This window comes from Rhinoraja longicauda, chromosome 8, assembly GCF_053455715.1.
Source record: "Rhinoraja longicauda isolate Sanriku21f chromosome 8, sRhiLon1.1, whole genome shotgun sequence".
Lineage (NCBI taxonomy): Eukaryota > Metazoa > Chordata > Chondrichthyes > Rajiformes > Arhynchobatidae > Rhinoraja > Rhinoraja longicauda.
This window is the reverse complement of record NC_135960.1, coordinates 19,866,740-19,891,144: the sequence shown is the minus strand read 5'-3', so window position 1 is coordinate 19,891,144 and position 24,405 is coordinate 19,866,740.

Below are 24,405 nucleotides of genomic sequence, written 5' to 3'. Positions count from 1 at the left end.
TTTAAATAATTAATTTTAACAATTAAAATGTATGTGAACTCTTTTTAAATGCATGGTTCTAATGGAGGATTTGACCCAAAACATCCACAATTCCTTACTCTCAACCAGCTGATCTCCTCCAGCAATGCATTTTATGCTCTTTTTAAATGTCACTGACTATCAGACATCAGGGGAATGTACAATGGCATTATGAAGGCACTAGGACCAGTCCAGAGCAAGACAGCCCCCCTCAAATCCTCCACTGGGGAAGTAATCACAGACAAATGCCAGCAGATGGAGAGATGGGTGGAACGCTACTCCAACCTCTACTCGAGAGAGAACAATGTGTCCTCCTCAACCCTTGACGCCATCGAGTGCCTGCCGACCATGGATGAGTTAGATGGAGAGTCGACGGTACAAGAGCTCAGCAAGGCCATTGACAGCCTGGCATCAGGCAAGGCCCCAGGCAGCGACGGGATTCCCCCTGACCTGATTAAGCACTGCAAGACTACCTTACTGCTTCCTTTGAATGAATTCCTCTGCCAGTGCTGGCAAGAAGGAGCTGTACCGCAGGACATGAGGGATGCAACGATCATTACCCTCTACAAGAACAACGGCGAGAGAAGCGACTGCAACAACTACAGAGGCATCTCCCTCCTCAACATTGTCGGCAAGGTCTTTGTTCGGGTCATCCTGATCCGCCTGCAGAAGCTGGCAGAACATGTCTACCCAGAGTCACAGTGCGGTTTCCGAGCTGGAAGATCAACAATAGACATGGTCTTCTCCCTTCGCCAGCTCCAGGAGAAGTGCAGAGAACAGCGGATGCCCCTGTACATTGCTTTCATTGACCTCACTAAGGCATTCAACTTCATCAGCAGAGATGGCCTATTCAAGGCTCTCCCAAAGATTGGCTGACCATCAAAACTGCAGAGCATGATAGAATCCTTCTACATCAACACGAAGGGGACAGTGCAGTTCAATAGCAGTTTCACGGAGCCCTTCGACATCCGCAGTGGCGCCAAACAAGGCTGCGTCCTCGCTCCCACACTCTTTGGGATTTTCTTCGCTCTGCTCCTGAAACATGCCTTCGGCACCGCAACAGAGGGGATCTACCTGCGTACTAGATCAGACGGCAAGCTCTTCAACCTCACCCGCCTCCGAGCCAAGACAAAAGTACGTGAAGCTCTCATCAGAGACATGTTGTTCGCCGATGACGCAGCAGTTGTTTCCCACACTCAGCATGAACTACAGTCACTGATGGACCGCTTCTATCGGGCTTGCAAGGACTTTGGGCGGACCATCAGCCTGAAGAAGCCGAACATCCTGGGACAGGATACAGAGGCACCGCCTGTCATCACCATCGATGACTACGAACTTGATGCCGTCCATCAGTTCACGTACCTCGGCTCTACCATCACTGACAACCTCTCCTTGTACACAGAGATTGACAAGAGGATCGGGAAGGCAGCTACAACTATTGCTCGCCTCACAACTCGAGTGTGGACCAATCCAAAGCTGACAGTGAAGACAAAGATAGCAGTCTACAACGCCTGTGTCAACAGCACGCTGCTGTACGGAAGTGAGACATGGACTACATATGCCTTACTGGAGAGAAGACTCAACATCTTCCACCTTAGAAGCATCCGTCGTATCCTGGGTATATCCTGGAAAGACAGAGTGTCCAACACCAAGATTCTGTCTCGCGCTGGCCTTCCGAGTATGTACGCTCTACTCAGGCAGCACAGGCTGCGATGGTTGGGCCATGTCCACCACATGGAGGATGGCCGTATTCCAAAATACATCTTCTATGGAGAGCTAACATCTGGGAGGAGAACCATCGGCAGCCCCCAGCTACGTTACAAGGATGTCTGCAAGAAAGATTTGAAGGCGCTCGACAATGATGTGGAGTCCTGGGAGAGCTTTGCAGCTGACCGTACGAGGTGGAGAGGTACCCTGAACCAACATCTCAAAATGGGGGAATATAAACTGATGAATGCAGCGGCAGAAAAGCGGGCACGCAGAAAGGAGTGCAGCAACTTCAACAAACCAGAGACCACACACAAATGTGACCTTTGCTACAGAGACTGTCACTCCCGCATTGGTCTCTTCAGCCACAAGCGACGCTGCTCTAGCCGAGGTGTGGAGCAAGCAGCCAACTAGGATGCATCACCCATGGTCAGCCATGACCGAGGGGGCCTAAGAAGAAGAAGACTATCAAATGGTTAAAAAATTATCAAAGGCCTTTGAAACTGGCAAGGCCAACTTGCTGCCTGAGCCCATTCCACTGCAAGGAAAGCCTCTGGGTTGAAATAGATCAGGTTGTTGGTTCAGTGGCACCCAGAAAAAGTATCGACAGCTCTACTGAGTTTAGGTAGCAGAGGAAAGTAAAGATATGAGATTCAGAATAGTCGTTCTTTACACAGTGGATGGCTGGATTGTAATCATGTACTGCCTTTCCGATGACTGATTAGCACGCAATGAAAGCTTTTCACTGCACCTCGATACACATGACAATAAACTAAAGGCAACTCAACTCAATACGGTGTGAGGCAGATAAGAATATAGAAATTTTATAAATATTTTGAAAATTGCAATGCGATCAATAATACGAACTAAAAGTATTTCAGTTCTTTGTCATTTTTATGTCGAAAATGTTCAAACTTTAACTTCTCTTCACCCCATTTTAATTTTTCTTCTTCTGTTTGCAATATTACAAGAAATAAAGAAGAATGAGGCATTGACCCAGAAAGCGAGAGAGAGTTGGAAGAAGTCTTCATTCCCTTGGGTTAATGCAGCTTTTTTCCCTTTCTGCCTCATTTGTGTTCACAGCTCGTCACATCTCTGCAATCCTATTGTAATTTATTTGGTCCTTCTGGATTTCTTCTGTTATGTGCATTTGTGCCAATTTATCAGCTTGTCTTTCTTTCTAAGATTTTGATGGTATGTTTTCTTGGGAATTGTTCTCTTTGGTGTTATATAAGTATCCTGTTACTATTTTGGGAGTTTATTAGATCGGTGACAAGAATTGCAGATGGATTCTAATGTGATTGCCCAAGGGACCTGGAAGTGTGACATAGCTCAATCCTGCAGTGTCAGACCAACCTTTCATGATGACAGGTGCTGCAGATGAGGTACTGCAGCAAAAAACAAACTTCTAACCGAGTCAAAAAACATCTCCTTAATGATACCTGACATTTTCTTAATTAGAAGACTGGCTTTTATAAAAGATTTATCAAACCCTCAAAATATTACAAAACAATATATAGTTAATTAATGATTTCTCAAATGTGGTCTCTGTTGTAACTTCGGAAAGATGAACAGCCGAGACACAGCAGACATAAAGCTTCCATGGAATGCTTATTTTTTATTTAACATGTTGGTTAAAGGATAAATATTAATTAAGACATCAGGAAACATCCTTCATGGTTTCTTTTACAGGATACTGATAGGCAATATCCTAGAATATTATGAGTTATTGCCAAGCGCATTGAATCCAAAAATATGAAGGCTATGCTTGAGTTATACATGACATTAATGAGACTACTTCTGGAGTGCTGTGTACAACATTGGGATCCTTATTTTTTTTAAAGGATGTTAATGGCCTTGCGATGTTTTCTCTTGTGGGAGAATTTAGAATTAGGGGCCATTGTTTAAAAATAAGGGGTTCCCCACCTATGAGCTGTTAATTTTTCTCTGTGAAGCTGCCATCCAAGCTCCCTTCATCAGAATGTGGTAGAAGCAGAGGCAGGGATAGATAATGGATGAGGGAAAGAATAGATAGGAGAAATAAGGAGGTGAGGTTGTAAAAAAGATCAACCATGATCTCTTTAAATGGCAGAGTAAGCTTGATGGAATGTAACTTATGTCTGCCTCTAATTTATATATATTAATATTTTCATGTTTTAATATTTTAATTTTCTATACATTGGGGTGGATAGATGATTCCCCAGTTTATTGTTCACCCAAGGGATAACACCTCAGTAGCTCAGAACTCTGAGTTATGTGTAGAAGGGAACTGTAGATGCTGGTTTATACCGAAGACGGACACAAAGTGCTGGAGTAATTCAGTGGGTCAGGCAGCATCTCTGGAGAAAAAGGATAGGTGATGTTTCGGGTCAGAACTACGACATCTTAATATTCTTTGTATTTATTAGAAACTGGATTGATGTTCTGCAAATTTTCTGCCCGTAATAATCAGATAGAGAGATTCATACAAAAGTATCATTGGAGCACGTTAGGGGGCCTCCGCTGATTTAATAAGACAAACAAACAATTCATGATGTCCTCCTTAGGTATTTTATTGATTGGATGTTCTCTTGTTGGAGATAGTCATTGCATGATACTTTTATATGAATATATACAGTATACATTTATGAATTGCAGAAGGAAGCTGGAGGTCGCCATGCCACCTCCTTCGAGACGAGAACTGCTGGGGCAAGCCCAAGATCGCCAGTGCCACTGCATCCTGGTGGTGAGGGAGAGCGCCCCCAAGTGGTCATGGACTATCTTAACACTGTAAATAAAATATATCATGTGAATACACCCTACTGTGAGTGTCAGTGTGGTCAAACCTGGCATCATCCCTGATGCCACAATACATGTGCCAGTGGAAAAGAGTTTGCATTTTTGGTGCAAGTGACATCCGGAACACATGAAAGTGAACCAGTTTACAAAAGTGTTTTTTTTTTTCTTTCGCTCAAGATCCTGCACAAAGTCATTTACATTTTCACAAACCCTTTAATCCCAACCCATCCTCTCCACCGGTACTTTCCCAGGCAACCTCAGGAGATGTAACGTCTATCCTCACACTTCCTCCCTCGCTTCCATCCCAGCAGCCTTTCCAGAGGTTCACATGCACCTCTCCAAATCTTGTCTACAGCATTTGGTGCTCCAAGTGTGGCCTCCTTTACATTGACGATACCAAGTGTAGACGAGGCACTCGTTTCAACGAACACGTACTCTGTCCAGCAAGGCCTGCTGGATCTCCTGATTGCCAACAATGCAAACTCCTTTTCACCTCTAGATTTTGTCACTTGCTCCACCCATCTGCCAATAAAATCCCCCACACCTGTATCCACCTATCACTTGCCAGCCTTTTCCCACCTCACATCTCCTTCAGCTTTCTCCCTCCTACTACAATCAGTTTGAAGAAGGATCCTGACCCAAAACAGCAACTGTCCATTCCCTCCATAGTTGCTGCTTGACCTGCTGAGTTTACTTTGTGTTTACAATTGCCAGGGACCAGCATGTTTGCTGAACAAAACTTTAAAAATGCGCATTTTTTGCTAAAAGTACTCCTTGACTCCTTGAATGGTGACATGGCAATTTGAGTAAATGTGATTATCATAAAAATTAACATTTTTAATTGAGTGCTTTGCTGGCCATCTGTGTAACGTTTTAATATAGCTGAAATGAATTTTAAAAACAATTCAGAATCATTCCGAGTTATATCGCTGTAGTGTTAGCAGTTTGTTGTTAAATTAAAATGCACTATGCTCAACAATATTTTAAAACTTATTGGTCCTTGTACTTAATATTGGTCCTTGTTGGGTGTGGGTAGGGGTAAATTGGAGATTCATATCTTTGGGTTGTAAGCTACCTAAGCGGAAGATGAGGTGCTATGGTCTCACTCAGTCAATGGACGAGGCCAAGGATAGAAAAGTCAGTATGGAAATCGGAAGGGTGAGGGAGGGTTAAAATGGTTAGCAACCGGGGGATTCAACAAGCCTTGGCAGACAGAGCATAAGTGTTCAGCGAGATGGATACAAGGAAAAGTCTGCTTAATTATGAATCTCTTCCTCAAAAATCTACAAGCTGGAACAATTACTTGAAACAACTTAAGGTGATTGTTTCCCTTCAATGATAAGTTCAGTTTTGTGAGCAGGATTAGTTTCTGGCACACACTTTTGATGAACTAGTGTAAGAAATTACAGATACTTAAAATATGTAAAGTGTAATTTTGCTTAAGACAGTTTACTGCGATTTCAAACATATGGTATTCTCATTGTGAATGTTGTTTGTGAATAATCATTGTTACTTTAAGGTTGTCACCCTTTCAGGCTTATGTTATGTGATTCATTGGTCTTTAGGCTGCAACAGAGCTGATGGAATGCTTTGTAATAAATTACACATGTTTTATTTAAGTTAAGTTGTTCACATCACGTGTACACATTTGTGTACTCTTCATCAGATTTTATTGGTCATTAAAAATTCACTCCACATACATATATTACAAGTACTAAAAAGCCAAACCAATCAAATGGAAATTCTAGGTTAATATCTTCATGGAATTAGTGGCAATGGAAATCAAAATGGAAAGGATATAGAATTGTCTTCTGGTTCACAATAAACTGTTTCACATCACTGTACAAAGATCTGTGTCATAGTCAAGGAACAAAACAAGACACATCACAGATATGTTTATGCCACTCTCACTGGACTATTAACAATTTAGTAATCATTTCCTTTTCAGTGAATGCATGTTCTGGTGTGAGTGTGTGTCAAAATAGCTGAGGGCCAAAAATCTACAATCCCTCTGATCGCTGTACACCAGAGAGGCAGGAAATTAAGATGGATCCTGGATTTGCTGCCTCGAAGCATATGCAAAATTCTGAACAGCAGCTGTCATTCATTTTATTGTCATCTGCAATAAGGAGAAATAAATGGTGTTGCCATTAATAAGGGAGTTAGGCTCTTAGGTCACACTTTCAAATATCATATATCGTCCAAAGTGGTCTTAAATGCTGCAATATCACTGTAATATTCCTGAAACGTTACTTTATTCAAGTATGAGCTTAGCAGTCATACTTTGAAGTTACTGAAAGCAGGGGTATCAGATCTAATAAAATGTTAACTTCATTCAGGTGATAAAATTCTTGCCCCTAAAGTTTAAAACAAACCACAACACCCAAACCTCAACATGGACCGAAGAAAATGCAGCTGACATTTCAATAAAGAATGAGTTAGCTTTTGTTCAATCTATTGGATAAGGTTCTGTATCAGGTTGGGCATATGTCCCATTGCAGTAGATCAGGCACCTCTTTCTCTCTGACTCTGCACCATCAAAGACAGAAAGTCTGATCTTACAATATGTTCTTTTGTGAGCATCGTTACTGTGCACACTTCGGCTGATAAGTTGCCTTGAGAAAACAAAGTGAGCACTTCCAACTGTTAATTAATTGATACTGCTCAGAGACAGGGTATGGCTCCATTATAAAAAGTAAACTTCCTTTAAAATGTTGATATATTTTTAGAGTTAAAGCCCTGATGTTGCTTGTAGAATTTTGTATTTTTAATATCCAATTATAACAATAGTTTCATTGCTACTTGTTTATCTTTTTGGGGAATATGTGACATGGAGGTTGGCTTTCCTTGGAGCATATGAATACCTTGTGGATGTTAAACTTAAATCACAGCCTAGAAAACAGTATTTTAATTCCAGGAGGATTCTCTGAAGGCTAACAGGTGAATTACTTACCATGTTATATTTCAGAAAATAAGGTTGTATATCATGATTTATTTGTTAATAGGAACAGAATATTTAATTATATTCAGGTATAGCTCAATCAGATTGCTTCATTCCCTAGTGTTCCGGAAATGTTGATTGTACATTTAATCAAATCACATCTTCCATAACAAACATCATTAGTCTAAAGAGACAAATTTTCATTGCTGTGAGAATTTTTTTGTCATTAAATCGAATTTGTTACCAAATTTTTGAGGAACCATCTGAATGATTGCTTGACCTTATTTGAAATTTACAGTCACGTTTTAAAATAGGCTATTAAGTAATAGTTTTGCCATAATATTTTGATGTGTCAAAAGATTGCACAGTGACACAGCAGTAAATCTGCCACCTCACAGCACTAGGGACCCGGATTTGATCCTATCTATGGATGCTCTCTGTACGGAGTCTGTACGTTCTGCCCATGACCACGTGGGCTTTCTCCGGTTTCCTCCCGCATACCAAAGACATGCAGGTTTTTAGGTTAATTGGCTTCTGTAAATTGCTCCTCGTGCGAATGTTGTGAAAGTGGGATAACATAGAACTAGTGTATGGGCAATCGATAGTTGGTGTGGACTTGGTGGGCATGTTTCCACGCTGTATCACTAAACTTTAAAACTTTAAAAAGTACCAGTATTCACTTCCCTTCTGGAAGAAAACTGAGAGCAATCTTTAATATTTTCATTAAAAATCAGGCAGATTTTCAATGCAGGCAGAACTCACGTTGTTGGAATGAGTAATTCAGCAGAATTGAGCACGTTTGGACTTGCTAAAATATTAATTACATGTTGGTGAATGGAGAATTCAATTTAAGATATAACATCTTATCCATGACATAAGACATGATAGGAATTGTAGAACCACTGCATCGCATCTCCAGTGTACAATCTTCAGTCCTGGTCCCTGGAGTCATGGAATCATGGAGCCGCACAGCACAGATAAAGGCCCTCCAGCCCACCATATCCATGCTGACCATTGTATTTGCCTATATTGGTACTATTTACCTGTATTTGGCCATAATCTCCTCCACCTTGGGGATTCATATGATGGACTATATGCTTCTAAATGTTGTGATATATTTTTGCCTCCACCATCTCCTCAGGCAGCAAGTTGCAGATTCCAACCACTTTCTGTCTGAAAAGATTCCCCCTTAGATTTTTCCTAAACATCCTAACTCTCATCTTATACCAATGCACTATTGCTTTACACACACTGACCGCAGGAATATTTTTTCTATCTACCACACATATCACCCTCATATTTTTCATGCTGCCAATAGGTGAGTCTTCAGTTTCCTCTAGTCAGGTGAAATTAAAACTGGTGCTATCTGATCTCCTCTAATAACTGTGAGAGAGAAGTAAAAAGGGTTAATTGATTTAAACTAAGGACCATGAGAACCGCGGATAAGAACCGCAAGAACAAATAGTGACATTCCGAGGAGAGGGCAAGATATCCAAGGAACTAGTGACGTTCCGAGGACAAGGGCAAGATATCCAAGGAACTAGTGACGTTCCGAGGATAAGGGCAAGATATCCAAAGAATAAATAGTGACATTCTGAGGATAAGGGCAATATATCCAAAGAACTAGGAGAGAGGGCAAGATGACCAAAGCACTAGGGGAGAGGGCATGAACTACTCTGTACTGCGCCTGCCTAATGAGATAAATTAATATTGCAAAAACGCCCCGCATGACAAGATGCCTCATTTAAATGTACATGTGATGTATGATGTGGGAGGCAACAGGTGCAGTGTCCTTAGATTGTGCACCTCAGTGCTCCGATTGGAAGGAGCCCGAAGGGGAGGAATTTAAGATTTGACAATTGTAAAGTGAAGTGAATAAAAAGAAGGGATTTTCCCGACCTCGGTGTGTCTTGAGAGGGAAGGCACCCAACTCGCAGACTTGCAAATAAAATACTTGTTTCTCTAGATTGTCTCGAGCATCGTGATTGTGAGCACTCACATTTGCATCTCACATAACCAAACTGTTCCAATCCAACAGTCCAATGAATCATCTGTACAACCAGTTCATCATCAAATCCTTCTTATGGTCTGGTCATCAGAACTGTACCTAATGTTCCAGATATGGCTTAATCAATGTTATCATCCCTGCTCTTATGTTCTACGGCACAGCCAGTGAAGGCAAGCATCCAATATGCATTCTTCACCATCTTATCCTTATCAACTTTATTCACCTTATCTACTGGGCTGTCACTTTCAGGAATCAATGGATTAGAACCCCAGGATCCTTCTATTCATCAACAATCCCGAAGGCCTTACCATTTACAATCTGTATCCTAACCATATTTTACCTTACTAAATGCAACACCAAAATTGTCAAGCATAAAATTCAATCTGCCATTGCTGCACCCAACTTTCCACCCCATTACTATCATGTTGTAGCCTAAAAGGTTTCTCCTTACTACCTCCAACAATACAAATTTTCATGTCATCTGAAAATGTATTTATCTTACTACTACATTCACATTCAAGATGTGAATATGTATCACAAACAACAAGAGTTTCAGCACCCAGCCCTTGTGGGATACAATTGGTTATCTAATTCCTATCAAAACAAAACAATCGCCAACCTCTGCTCCCTTTCCAAATCAATTATGGGTTCTCTTTGCAAGCATCCCTTATTCCCATGGGCCCTGATCTTTTGGACGAGCTTAGTATAAGCTTTGCTAAATTCAATGTAGAAAACATCTATTACCACTCCACCCTTATTAATGTATTTATTATCTCTTCAAGAAATGCAATCAATTTAGTGTGACAAAAATTGCTGCACACAAAGCCACATTGACTTCTCCTAATCAATCATTCCTTTTCTAAGTGTCAATAAATCCTGATCGTACGAACCTTTTTACAATAATTTCTCTACGACTAATGTAAAACTCTGATCTGTTGTTACCGATTTGCAACTGCTTCCCTTCTTGAATAGGGGTTGTTGGGCAAAAGCTGTTCTTGGACTTGCAGGTCACAGTTTTCAGACTTCTATACCTTCTTGCTGATGGAAGAAATGAAATGAGATTATGGCCAGGATGGTGTTGGTCCGTGATAATGCTGACTGCCTTTTGAGGCAACTCCGCATATAGAGCCCTTCAATAGTAGAGGGATCAGTACCAGTGATGGACCCAGCGGTGTCTACCAATTTTTTTCATCTTTGTTTCTCAGCATTCAAATTGCTGAAGCAACCAGTCAATATGCTCTCTACCATACACTTGTGGACGTTCAAGAGAGTATACAATGAGAAGGCAAATTTCCTCAATCTTCAGGGGGAGTAGAAGATTGATAGGTTTTCCATAGGATTTCAACAGTGTGCTCAGGCCAGGACAGATCTTCAGAGATACGTATGCCCAGGAACCTAAAGTTATTGACTCTATCCACCGCCAATCCATCGATTAAGACAGGTACATCGATCATCATCTTCGCTCTTCTAAAGTCAAAAATCACCTCCTTCGTCTTGCTGATATAAAAAACAAGGTTGCTGTTCTGTAATTACAAACATTCCCTCTGTTAACCTCCACGACTTTCTTCTACATCTTAAAAAACACATTCCAGCTCAAAAAGAAGGCTTCTTTCATGCAGTTACTCTCCCATTGATACTGCTTGACCTGCTGGTTAATTCAAGCTGGGTAATTCTGTGTTTTTGTTTTGATTTCTGGAATCTGCGGTATTTTGCTGCAACTTATCTTGGGCTAAATGTCTTGTACTTTCTTGGGATCCCCCACTCCCCTTTCTTAATTAGTTATGTGCCGTTGGCAATCTTACAGCCTTCTGTGGCTACACACGCATCAATTATTTTTCTCTGCTCGGCGGGGGCTTCAATATCGGGAGCCACGACCACCCCGACATGCAGCGGCAGCGTCTTCGCCCGCCCTGGATCGCGGAGCTTGGATCGGCCCGCTGCGGACCTTTCACTGTCCGGCGCGGCCTGGCAAGTTCAATAGCCTGACTGCGGGAGAAGACGGCAGGGGAAGAGAAATGACATTCTGGCCTTCCATCACAGTGAGGAGGGGACTGGAGGAGACTTACTGTGATGGATGTTTCCTTTTTTTTGTTTTATGTTGGTTTGTGGTTGTGTAATTGCTTATTTTATTGCTCTTACTGTTGGACTGTGGGTGACGAAATCTCGTCCAAAAGACTTGTTTTTTGGATGACAATAAAGGCAATTCTGATTCTGATTCTGATTCTGATGATGATCAAAAGATTTTGTCCAATGCCTCTACAATTTCTGCCTTAGAGATCCAGCAATCTAGAATGGATTCATTCTGAAGCAGACAATTCACTTGCATTCAATAATGCTGACTGATCCCTTTTGGGTGCATTATTTCAATCTAACTTTACCTGATCTAGAATATCCCTGTCTCTTCTATTGTAAACTTCAGATCATCAATTTACTTAAGACAAATATAGACTATACCTGCTGATGATAAATAACTATAATTCAACAGGTTATGATCCCAAAAATAGAAAAATAAATAAATCATCAAAACAAATTATGATACCAGAAGAGATGCACTTTTGAAATATAGAACATGTCATGAAAATAACATCAAAATTAGATTTTAGAATAAACTAGTCCAAGTGGACCCATTGGCCCCAAACAACTCCAGCACTGCAGCACGCTCTCCTCCCTCCTCCCCCTCCCCCTCCCCCTCCCTCTCCCCTCCTCCCCTCCCCTCCCCCACCCCTCACTCCACCTCCCCTCCCCCGCCTCTTCCCCCTCCCCCCCACTCCATCCCCCTCAACCCCCTTTATCCTCCCTCCTCCCCCCTCCCTCCCTCCACCCCGCTCCCTCCCTAGGAGAGAGATTTAATCTTTAAAATGTGAATAACTTAAAAAATATAACACCTATTTCAATGAAACTTCTTCCATTAGCACCAAAGGGACGACAGTGAGTAGGATGGGCCTAAAATTGTCGTGCTATCGTGTACCATTTTAGCTGTAGTTCAGGAATAAACAAACAAACAAATGAGAGTTTTAGTATATAGATAAAATGGAGTCATCCAGATTTGTTCAATAGCTTCTGTAATAATCAGAGTATTTTCTTTAATGCAAAAATATTTCTGGATGAAAGCCTAACAGTGATCCAAATTGCTGTGAAATGATAACTGAACTTAGCATTTTATTACCAAATTAACAAGTCACTAAATTCAGTTGAAGATAACAAACAACATTATTGTCTATAGTTTTTTTACACAGTTTTGCATTCTGGTCACCACATCATGGGAAGGATGTGATAGCAATACAGAGAGGGCAGAGGAGATTCACCAGGATGTTGCCTTGCATGGAGGAATGTAGTTACGAGGGTACGCCATTTAGAATGGAGATGAGGAAGATTTTTTTCACTCAGAAAGTTGTGAAGCTGTGGAATTCTCTGCCTCAGAAGGCAGTGGAGGCCAATTCTCTGGATGCTTTCAAGAGAGAATTAGATAGAGCTCTTAATGATAGCGGAGTCAGGATGGGGAGAAGGCAGGAACGGGGTACTGGTTGTGCATGATCAGCCATGATCATGGTGAATGGCGGTGCTGGCTCGAAGGGCTGAATGGCCTACTCCTGCACCTATTGTCTATTGTCTATTGTCTCATAAGGTCAGATTCATTGGGTGGGGGATGAACCTATTGAGGCATAGATGGGATAGATCGTCAGTGTCTTTTCCCCAGGTCATTGGGGTCCAAAACCAAAGGGTACAGGTGTAACATTTAGTTTAGAGGTAGAGTGCGAAAACAGGCCCTTTGGCCTACCAAGTCCGCGCCAACCAACGATTACCCATACATTAGTTCTACCCTACACACTAGGGACAATTTGTGGAAGTCAATTAACCTACAAACCTGCACTTCTTTGGAATGTGGGAGGAAACCCAAGCATCGAGAGAAAGCCTGGTTTCAGGGAGAATGTGCAAACTCCATACAGACGGTTCCTGTAGTCAGGATCAAACCTGGGTCTCTGGTGTTGGAAGGCAGCAATTACCACTGTGCCGCATGAGAGGTTAGAAATTTAAATAATATCTCGGGCTAAGCTTTTCATACAGAAATTGATGGTTATCTGGATCAAACTGCTGGAAAGGTGGTGTAGGAAGATACGACAATGTGTAAAAGGTACTTGGACAGTTACTTAAACAGGAAAGGAATAGAGGCATATGGGTCTAATGCATGCAAATAAGATAAGTGCAGAGAGGCACCAAGATCGGCAGGGAGTAGGTGGGCTGAAAGAGCCCATTTCCATGCTGTATGATTTAAAGATGATGTGAACACCACAGTGGGTTCATAGATTAAAGCTGTTTTGCCATCGAAATTAGTGATATTAAAATTACCACTCTTGAACATGACAACTACCAACACTTCATAGATCAAATCAAATAATATATCAAGCAGTTTTGCGATTTATAATGAGAATTTGCATGTATCAAAAAAGAATTTGACTCCATTAAACTCCAACAGTGCAGATATTGGAGTCCCTTGGCACTTGTCAACCTGTATCTCATTTATTCTAATTTAAAGTGTGATACATTTCTCAGGTGAGGGAGTGCATATCCTGCATCAAGAATATACATCGTTTGCTCATAAATGTTCTTGTCCTGATTGATTCCATCTACTGTAGACATTTGGTCATCTAAAATTAAACTTTATGCAGAGCACAATGTATAATAAATAATGTATGCACCTTTTCCATCAAGGTCATTTGGAAATAATAGCAGAAAAAAACGCATTTGGCCAATTCAGTCAAGCTGGTAATTACAATCCATAGGAGTCTCATCCTCCCTTTTCTCATCTCTCCTGATAAATATATACTTCCTCTGCTTTCTCCCTTGTGTACTTAATTAGCTTTCCTTTAAGTGCATCTTTCACCTTTAATGATCCCATGAGAAAGTGGGTTCCCATTCTCACCAGATGTTTACTAATTCGACCTTGAAATACAGATTCAAGCAATTTCTTCACAATTAGCAAAAGATAATTGGTCTCCAGTTGCCCTGCCTTTTATCAATCAGCATGGCTGTAATCCAGTCCACAATTTTGATGTTATTTTGAAAATATTTAAACGGCCTTCTCCTTCTCCTCTTTGTCTTTTGCCTGGGACACACTGGTCTACAATTACTGGGAAATGTCAGCAGTTTTGTGTAAACCTGGCAGCAATTACCCTTCTAAAATGTCAGGAAGTCCAGGACACTCTCACCAATGTACAGGTCTCATAGTTTTGAGTCAAATCCCATTGATGATATCCCAACCATGCCCTGTGTCGACTCCACATGGAGTTCAATGGCAGAGCACAAAGTCATTGCAATTCTCTAGCTGTTTTGAATCTCCAGCAGGGAAAGGGGCAAGGACAATGTATTTTTTGTTTAATAAATTAATTGAATTCATGTTAATGCTTTTAATAATTTTGAATTATTTTTCTGTTTTAAATTAATTTAAATATTATTTTTAATTACTTTTTCTTGTTTAGTTGTTTCTACAAGTTTCTAAATGTTTCTAAATGTCAGCGACATTTGGGTTTCTAAATGTCAGATACATTCAGAAGCACTGAGCTGAATGGTGCTGCTTGCTGGCTAGTGGTCTCAGAGGGAATTGGCAGCTAGCCATCAGGTGTAGGTCAGCTTGCCCTTTTGCTTCTGTGACTGTGCATCATACTGCAGAAGTCAGGAATAAGCATTATTTTGGACATCTACAGATCCAACCTTCTGTTCTGCTGCTGGAGTTGGTGCTTAATCCAAAGGCGCCGCAGGGATTCCATGTGCTGAGGGACCTGGTGTACTTTGCAACCACACCCTCAACTTTAAGTCATTTATGTCAGCTTTGATGTCCTTTACCCCAGACCAGACTCCCCACCATTACACCATGCAACCTCAGGCGGGCACACAACATAGTCAAGGACCTTACTCACCCCGGTCATTCCCTCTTCTCCCTACTCCCATCGGGCAGAACATACAACAGCTTGAAAGCACACACCACCAGAATCAGGAACAGCTTTTTTTTCCCTCTAATACTAGACTTTAGAGCCTTTCTCCCATAAACTAGTCTCTGTCTTCCAATCTAGCTCATTGCAGATATTGGACTTTTCCTCTTGAACTGTAATTCTACAATGCTGAAAGCTATATTCTGTACTCTGGTATTTTATTCATTGCTCCATCTGTTGTGTTGTGTCAGATGTAATCATGCATAGTATGATCTGATTTAATTCGATAGCACGCAAACAAAAAGCTTTTCACTGTAACTCAGTACACGTGGTAATAAGAAACCAATACCAATTTATGTCTGGCATTTTGAGGACAAACTCATTTGTTTCAATGTGAGCAGCTGCCATTGGTTCAAATTGTAACTACATGCAAATGGTTTCTTTACTTTTCTATATTTTTCTGATTCTTAATTTTTATTTAATTTTGGTCTCTATTTATTAAAAAAGGCCATCAGGCTGGTGATAGGTGGAGGTTTGATTACAGCTCTCCCCAAGACCACAATAAATTGCAGAGAATTGTGGATGCAGTCCAGTTCATCGCACAAACAAATCACCCCCCTATCACCCCCAATGGCTCCATCACACTTCGTGCTGCCTCAGGAAAGCGACCAACAAAATCAGGAGCTGGCCAGATTTGACTGGAAGGAGGCCCTATCAGGGAAGATGGTGGAACAGCAATTGCAGGTATTTCTGGGAATAATGCAGAAGTTGCAAGATCAATTTATCCCAACAAGGAGGAAAGATTCTAAGGGGAGTAAGAGGCACCCATGGCTGACAAGGGAAGTTAAGGACAGCATAAAAATAAAAGAGAAGAAGTATAACATAGCAAAGAAGAGTGAGAAGCCAGAGGATTGGGACTCTTTTAAAGAGCAACAGAAGAGAACTATAAAGGCAACACGCGGAGAAAAGATGAGGTACGAGGGTAACAAGGTACGAGGCTAGCCAATAATATAAAGGAGGATAGTAAAAGCTTTTTTAGGAATGTGAGGAGGAAAAAAGTTGTCAAAGCAAATGTGGGTCCCTTGAAGACAGAAGCAGGGGAATTTATTATGGGGAACAAGGAAATGGCAGACGAGTTGAACCGGTACTTTGGATCTGTCTTCAATAAGGAAGATACAAACAATCTCTCAGATGTTCTAGTGGCCAGAGATCCTAGGGTGACAAAGGAACTGAAGGAAATCCACACTAGACAGGAAAAGGTGTTGGGTAGACTGATGAGACTGAGGGCTGATAAATCCCCAGGGCCTGATGGTCTGCATCCCAGGGTACTCAAGGAGGTGGCTCTAGAAATTGTGGACGCATTGGTAATCATTTTCCAATGTTCTATAGATTCAGGATCAGTTCCTGTGGATTGGAGGGTAGCTAATGTTATCCCACTTTTTAAGAAAGGAGGCAGAGAGAAAATGGAAAATTATAGACCAGTTAGTCTGATATCCTGGAATTGATCATGAGGAGTCTTCAATGAATCGTAGAGGATCTCGGCGCGTCGCGGAAACATTTTCCAGATAGAAATTTCTCGGCGACAGCTGGTTTGTCGCCAGGTATCATAGCTTATTGCGGGCGCTGTCACATGCTGTCCCCAGGTTTGCTAGGTTGTCACAGATGCATTTAGAAGCACGTAATATTAAATTAAGAAAAGGCATTTGAAGATACCAGAAGATAGTTTTGTTTATCCAATTTATTTACCGTCAGGATATTTGACAGGTAGATTGGAGGCGACAGTTTGACGGTCAGGTAAGCGTGGGAATTTCGCGATGTTTCCGAAGACGGTGTAATCTCTTAGCCAGGTGCTAGTTTCACCAAAAAAGTAACTTGTCTCGACCTGACTCGGCATTGTCGTGGTCATTGTCGTAGGGTAAAAGAAAATTTTGGCGATCTGCTACGACTTTGACAGTCACCGGCAATCGCCTTAAAAATCGTGTAACTGGGACAGGCCCTTAATGGTGCTGTCTATATGGAGCTTATATATTCTCCCCATGACGGCTTAGGTTTTCTCAGGATGCTCCGGATTCCTTCCACATTCAAAAAAATTGCCCCTAGCATGTCGGATAGTGCTAGTGTATGAGAATCAATGTTCAATGTGGACTCGGTGGGCCAAAGGGCCTAATTCCTTGCTGTTTCACTAACCAAAACTAAATCGATCATATTCAAGGAACAATCTTCCCTGTTGTTATTGTCTACTAGAATGGACCTCTCAGAAGCAAATGATGTATTCCTGACCTATAATCTACCTAATTGCTGGGCCTTGCACACTTTTTAAATCTGCACTTTTCTGTAACTGTAACATTGTATCGTGCACCCTAGGTTCAGCAAGAAGATTGATAAAGGCAGGGCAGTGGATGTTTTCTATACGGGTTTCAACAGGGCCTTAGACAAGGTCCCACATGGAAGGTTAGATCACACGGAATCCAAGGTGATCTCAAGAAATCCCATAGATGTGATAAGATCATTACTCATGATGGACCAGGCAGTGTCTACCACTTTTTTTTAATCTCCTTCATTCTTGAGCACTTGAGTGCAGAACCAAGCCATGATGCAACCAGTCAATATATGTCATCCCATACATCTGTGGAAATTCAAGAGAGTATTCATCTCCTCAATTGTCTAAGGAAGTAGAAGTGTTGATGGTCTTCCGCTTTGATTCCTTCAAGCTGCTGTGTCCAGAACAGATCTTCAGACAATAGACAATAGACAATAGACAATAGGTGCAGGAGTAGGCCATTCGGCCCTTCGAGCCAACACCGCCATTCAATGTGATCATGGCTGATCATTCACAATCAGTACTCCGTTTCTGTCTTCTCCCCATACCCCCTGACTCCACTATCTTTAAGAGCTCTATCTAGCTCTCTTGAAAGCATCCAGAGAATTGGCCTCCACTGCCTTCTGAGGCAGAGAATTCCACTGATTTACAACTCTCAGACTGAAAAAGATTCAGAGATATCCACATCCAAAACGTTACCTATTCCTTTTCTCTAGAGATGCTGCCTGACCCACTGAGTTACTCCAGCATTTTGTGTCTATCTTGGTGTAAACCAACACCTTCATTTTTTTCCTACACAGAAATATTTCTGTTCATTTCCACCAGCTCATCTGCTTCAATTCCTGTGATCAGAACTACCCCTCCTGACAGGTAAAACGCTGCAATCGGACCAAACCTCAATGTTAACACCAACTTTATCTAATTATTAGATGTGATCTGCTGCTGCTGGCTTTACCCCAACTGGAAGTTTCAATCTGGAAAGCAGTGGCCAAAAATGTGATGCAAAATAAATTAAAAAGTAGCCTGCAGTTAAATTTATTAGGATGCTTGAAATTTCTTATAAATTTCCAGTCATTATTATCTTCTGACTATCATTAGACCATTTATTCCCACTGGCATATTATCAAGGCATTTGCTTAAGTGTCAGTTTGGTGTCCTTTGTAGTGATGTCCTTACTGTTTTGCTTTGTTGCATTGGGTGTCTCTAAAATTAGTGCTCTTTGTGCTCTCATTTTTTGAAAGGGAAGTAATGTTTGACCAATTTATTCTTTGAAGAAGGATCACGTGCTGTAGATTAAGGGGAAACCAATGGATATACTAAATTTAGATTTTCAAATTTTGAAAAAGTTTCAGATCAAATGTTATTTCGGAAAATAAAAACATTGTATCAGAGCTAACATATTGACAAGGATAGATGATTGGCTGGCTCACAGAAAAAATAACGAAGGTATGTTTTTTTGTTTTGGTTGTCAAGATGAAACAAGTCTCATATCGTGGGAATCAGTGCTGGGGCCTCACCTTTCTATGATTTAAATTAATGAGTTGGATGAAGGCAGGAAATGCATATTTGCTAAATATTGATTGATTGAAAGATACAGCATGGAAACAGGCTGGATTACCATTGATCACTTGTTATCCCACTTTCGTGGGATTTATGTTATCCCACTTTCGTATCCACTCCCTGCACAGTGTGGACAATTTACTCTGGTCAATTAACTTACAAATCCTCATGGCCTTGGGATGTGGGATGAAACCGGAGCACCTGGAGGAATCCCACGTGGTCACAGGGAGAACATGCAAACTTCACACAGACAGCACCTGAGGTCAGGATTGTACCCAAGTCTCTGGCACTGTGAGGATGACATTCTACCAGCTGCTCGACTATGCTACACCGATTGGTAGAATATTGGTAGAAAATAAATTGTAAGTAGAATATTAGGACTTTATAAATGTCAGTGGATCAATACCCAATAAATGGAGTACAATATGGGAGCATGTGAAATTGACCATTTTGGCAAGAAAAGAAACATGGTGAAATATTGCAAATTTGGTATGCTGAAGGAACTGGGTATCGTCATGTATAATTTACAACAGGCTAGTAAGCAATTCGAAAAGTGATTTTGATGTTATTGTCCACTGCTAAGAGAATTGAAATAAAAAATGGAGAGGTTGTGCTTCTGTTATATAGGACATTAACAAGACTACATCTGAAGCACTGTGGACAGTTTTGATCACTTTAATTCAGGAAAAGTGATTATGGATTGGAGACAGTTTAGAAATGGTTCATTAGATTGATCAAAAAACAATCTGCTGGTGGAATTCTGTGACTCAGGTGGCATTTGTGGAAGGAAATAGTCAGTCAATGTTTTGGATCAAGAGTCTTTTGGATCAAGCACCTCTGGACTGAAAGAGTGAAGGGGAGAAAAACTGTCACCTGCCCAAGATTAGAAAGCAATTTGCTCCTCTATGCAATGTAGAGTCTAGTTGATATCAATCAAATTCATGCCATTACCTAACTATTGGATTGCTGTGACCTCTTTCTCTGGAATTATGCATCTACTCAGAATCTATATCTAGCAGAGACAGAGGACATGGAACCTCTCTTAAAGTGTTGATTAGTATTGATTTGCTATTTGGCTCTTTGCCAGTTTTAATCTGTTTGTTGAATTAGCATGTACCCAATCTACATTGCTTTTGAGAATTATATTTAATGATGTTGGACACAAAAAGTTGGAGTAACTCAGCGGGACAGGCAGCATCTCTGGAGAGAAGGAATGGGTGACATTTCGGGTCAGGACCCTTCTTCAGACTGATTAGGGATAAGGGAAATGAGAGGTATAGATGGTGGTGTGGAGAGATAATGAACAAAGAATGAGAGGTATGCAAAAAAGTAACGATGATAAAGGAAACAGGCCATTGTAAGCTGTGTTTAGGGTGAAAATGAGAAGCTAGTGTGACTTTGGTGGGGGAGGGATAGAGAGAGAGGGAATGCTGGGGCTACCAGAAGTGAGAGAAATCAATATTCATACCACTGGGCTGTAAGCTGCCCAAGCGAAATATGAGATACTGTTCCTCCAATTTGCATTTAACCTCACTCTGACAATGGAGGAGACCAAGGACAAAAAGGTCCGCGTAGGAATGGAAAAGAGAATCAAAGTGTCCAGCAACCGGGAGATAGACAATAGACAATAGGTGCAGGGGTAGGCCATTCGGCCCTTTGAGCCAGCACCGCCATTCAATGTGATCATGGCTGATCATCCACAATCAGTACCCTGTTCCTGCCCTCTCCCCATACCCCCTGACTCCGCTATCCTTAAGAGCTCTATCAGGTTGGTTCACGTGAGCTGAGTGAAGGTGTTCCACGAAACGATCGCCGAGTCTGAGTTTGATCTCGCCAATGTATGAGTTGTTCATGGTTCTTTATCTCTCCACATCACCATCTATATCTCTCATTTCCCTTACCCCTAACCAGCCTGAAGAAGGGCCTCAACCTGAAAAGTCACCCATTCCTTCTCTCCAAAGATGTTGCCTGTCCTGCTGAGTTACTCCAGCTTTTTGTGTCTATTTTCGGTTTAAACCAGCATCTGCAGTTCCTTCTTACATATATTCAATGATCTGTTCAGTAAGAAGAATCTGCAAAACTATGACTAAAGGTAAAACAATTTCTCATTTTAATGCTAAATCTGTAAAACACCATTGATAAAGCTTACTTACACAACAAACTTTTCAGTGTACTCTCTTCATTTATGTTCCAAGTTTATTGACCACTAGAATCATAATTTTAAAATTAGCTGTCATGGCAGAACAGGGGTGCAGCGGTATAGAGTTGCTGCCTCACAGCGCCAGAGTCCCGGGTTCGATCCTGACTATGGGTGCTATCTGTATGGAGTTTGTACGTTCTCCCCGTGACCTGCTTGGGTTTTCCCCAGATGCTCCGGTTTCCTCCCACATTCCAAAGACGTACAGGTTTGTAGGCTAAATGTCTTGGTTAAATTGTAAATTGTCCCTCGTGTGTGTAAGGATTGTTGCTTATGTATGGGGATCGCTGGTCGACTCAAACTCGGTTTGGCCAAAGGGCCTGTTTCTGCACTGTCTCAAAACCAAACTAAACTAGGTTTACATTTGGGTTAAAACTCTGAAGTCTTTCAAAAATTATTCAGGTTTGTACATCACAGACACTGACATGTGACCTTTATAGGCTTCATAAAGGACAGAGCCTTTATTAACCCTTCTCACACCCATGGGAATGAAAGAGAATGTGGAAGATAGAGGAACACCCAGTTATTGGACATCCTTCATCTCATTCAATAATTGAGATGCAAATGGAAGGGCAAGTCTCAGGAGATCAGTTGTATTTCAAACACCTAGTTGACGGGGGAAAATGCTTTGTTGTCTTTGATGTGACTGTATTTCAAAAGAATAAAAATAATCATTAACTAGAAATCATTTATGTGCATCCCTTCAGGTTGCAAGGGTTGGTGGTTGAGGCAAAAAGTAGTGTTAAAGCGTCTTTTAGATAGGCATGTGAATATGCAGAGATTGAGGGATATGGATCAAGTGTAGGCAGATGAGATGAGTTTTAGATCATTTCAGCACAGGCATTGTGGGCCAAAGGGCATATTCCTGTGCTGTTCTGTTCTGTGTTCTTTGTTCTAAAAATTGACTGGATGAACAACAAGAAGAAAATAAGACGTTTTTACGCAGCACTTTCAATAGATGAAAAATATCTGAGGTGCTTCACAGTATTGTGACCAAACAAAACTTTATTATGACTCATACGAGGAAATGGATAAAGGTGGTAAACTAAAAATCTCTTGAGGAGGCCAATTTAAACTAAAGCCATATAAAAGAAACAAGAGATGGAGAAGCAGGGAAGTCTATGATGGGAATTTCAGTGTCTATGGTCTTGAGAGCTGAAAGCATAGCTGCCAGTACTGGAGTGATGGAAATCAGGAATGCAGTGGATGTGAGAATGAGAGGTGTGCAGGGATCATAGATGGTGATATTCTATCTGAGTACATTACAGAAAGTGAGACAAAGTCATGTGGGAATTTGAAACAAAGCGATTAAATCTAGATTTTAATTTTAGCTGGAAGCTGATATAAGTTAGCCAAGGGGGGTAGGTAAGTGGGGCTTAATAAGGCAGAAATGTTTTATTGGATCGGAAAGGTAGAAAGGCATTCCAAAATGTATCAATATAGTCAAGACTAAATGTAACAAATATTTCAGCTGCTGATGACTTGAAGCAATGATGGACATGGTGGATGCCCCTTGATTTGCCAGTTATAAGTGCTTGATAAAGAAAAAGCGGCTGCAATCTGCCATTGAGACTGATTTAGCAATAGTGTGAAATGCATCTTGATCTCCAGAAGCGTGATAATTTCTTCAGTCTATTGGTTTTAGATTTCTATGTAAAATTGAACATTCGAGGAATGTTACTTTCAGAATGTTTTGTGAAGGTTCATCGGAAAGAAAACACTTAATTATGTAATATTAAGGCAGTACGTTTAGAAATAAAGGACAAATCATTTTGGGCAGATGTTCTTTCTTCCCAATTGTTCAGAAATCTGGCTTTTCAAGTTCCACGCTCATTCAGCTGCTTAAAAATTGGCTTCCATCTGTGTATCTTCGTATCTTAACAGTAGGGGTTTTAAAGCAAACCGAGCGGAATTTAGAAATTTGGCTGGCGTGTATTCCTCTAATAAAAATGCTCTCTGATTCTTGGCTAGTTTAAAAGTAGCACATTACAAAGGCACATTTTCCTTTTTACTGGGCCTCTAATATTTATGAATGGTTGCTTAGAAAGATTTCACTATGCACATTCATGATAGCTGTGCACCAAAATTAATTAGATCACTAAGATATAAGCAAAAACAAAGTCAAAAGCTTTAAAGAGACCCTGTCTTCATGAGCACACTTTTGGCAAACCTTTCAAGGTTTGGGAAGGAAAAGGAGTATTTTTCTCTTTTGGAGAGAGCTTTCATTTGGTCGTGTCCAGAAAGTGCTTTAGGGATTATAGGCAACATTTTTGCATTCAAAAACACATGTTATAATCCAATTGAATTGAGTGACAGATAAACAAATTATTTGGAAAGCATCAAGATATTGAAAAGACTGCACAGCAAAAATATTTTTTACTCTATTTAAAATATCCATTTTCAGTAAGCTGAATTTCCCAACCTCTTTAAACACATTCCTGCCCTCAGGCCAACAATTCATACCAGATCCAAGTGCAGTCAAGTGTGCTTCAATGTAAATCTTATCATAAGCCGTAACATTCATTCAAGGTTATTAGTCTCCAGGATACAATTATGACGAAGGTTTTTTTTAAATTAAATTTATGTCCAACAAGTGTATTTATCTTATTATTAATTCCGAGTTGCAGAGCTTCAAAAAGGAAGGGCACTCAACATTTTTAAGCCAGAGCAAAATGATTTAGATATATTTTTGATGAAAGTGAATGGGAGAGTTAATATTCTTTTAATACTAATGTAGGTATGGGCAATGCACTGCAGAAATTTGATTCAAGAATAATGGTAAATTAAAAAAATGTTTTCTTATTACAGCAAGTAAGAGTTTCTTTTTTTTTTCTGGTTCATATCCAGTACATATGACAAATAAACAGTCTTCATTTTTGACTCGTGATTTTCCAAGATGAACAACAAACCATTTTTAAAACATGTCTTTGCATCTTGGATCAGGATCAT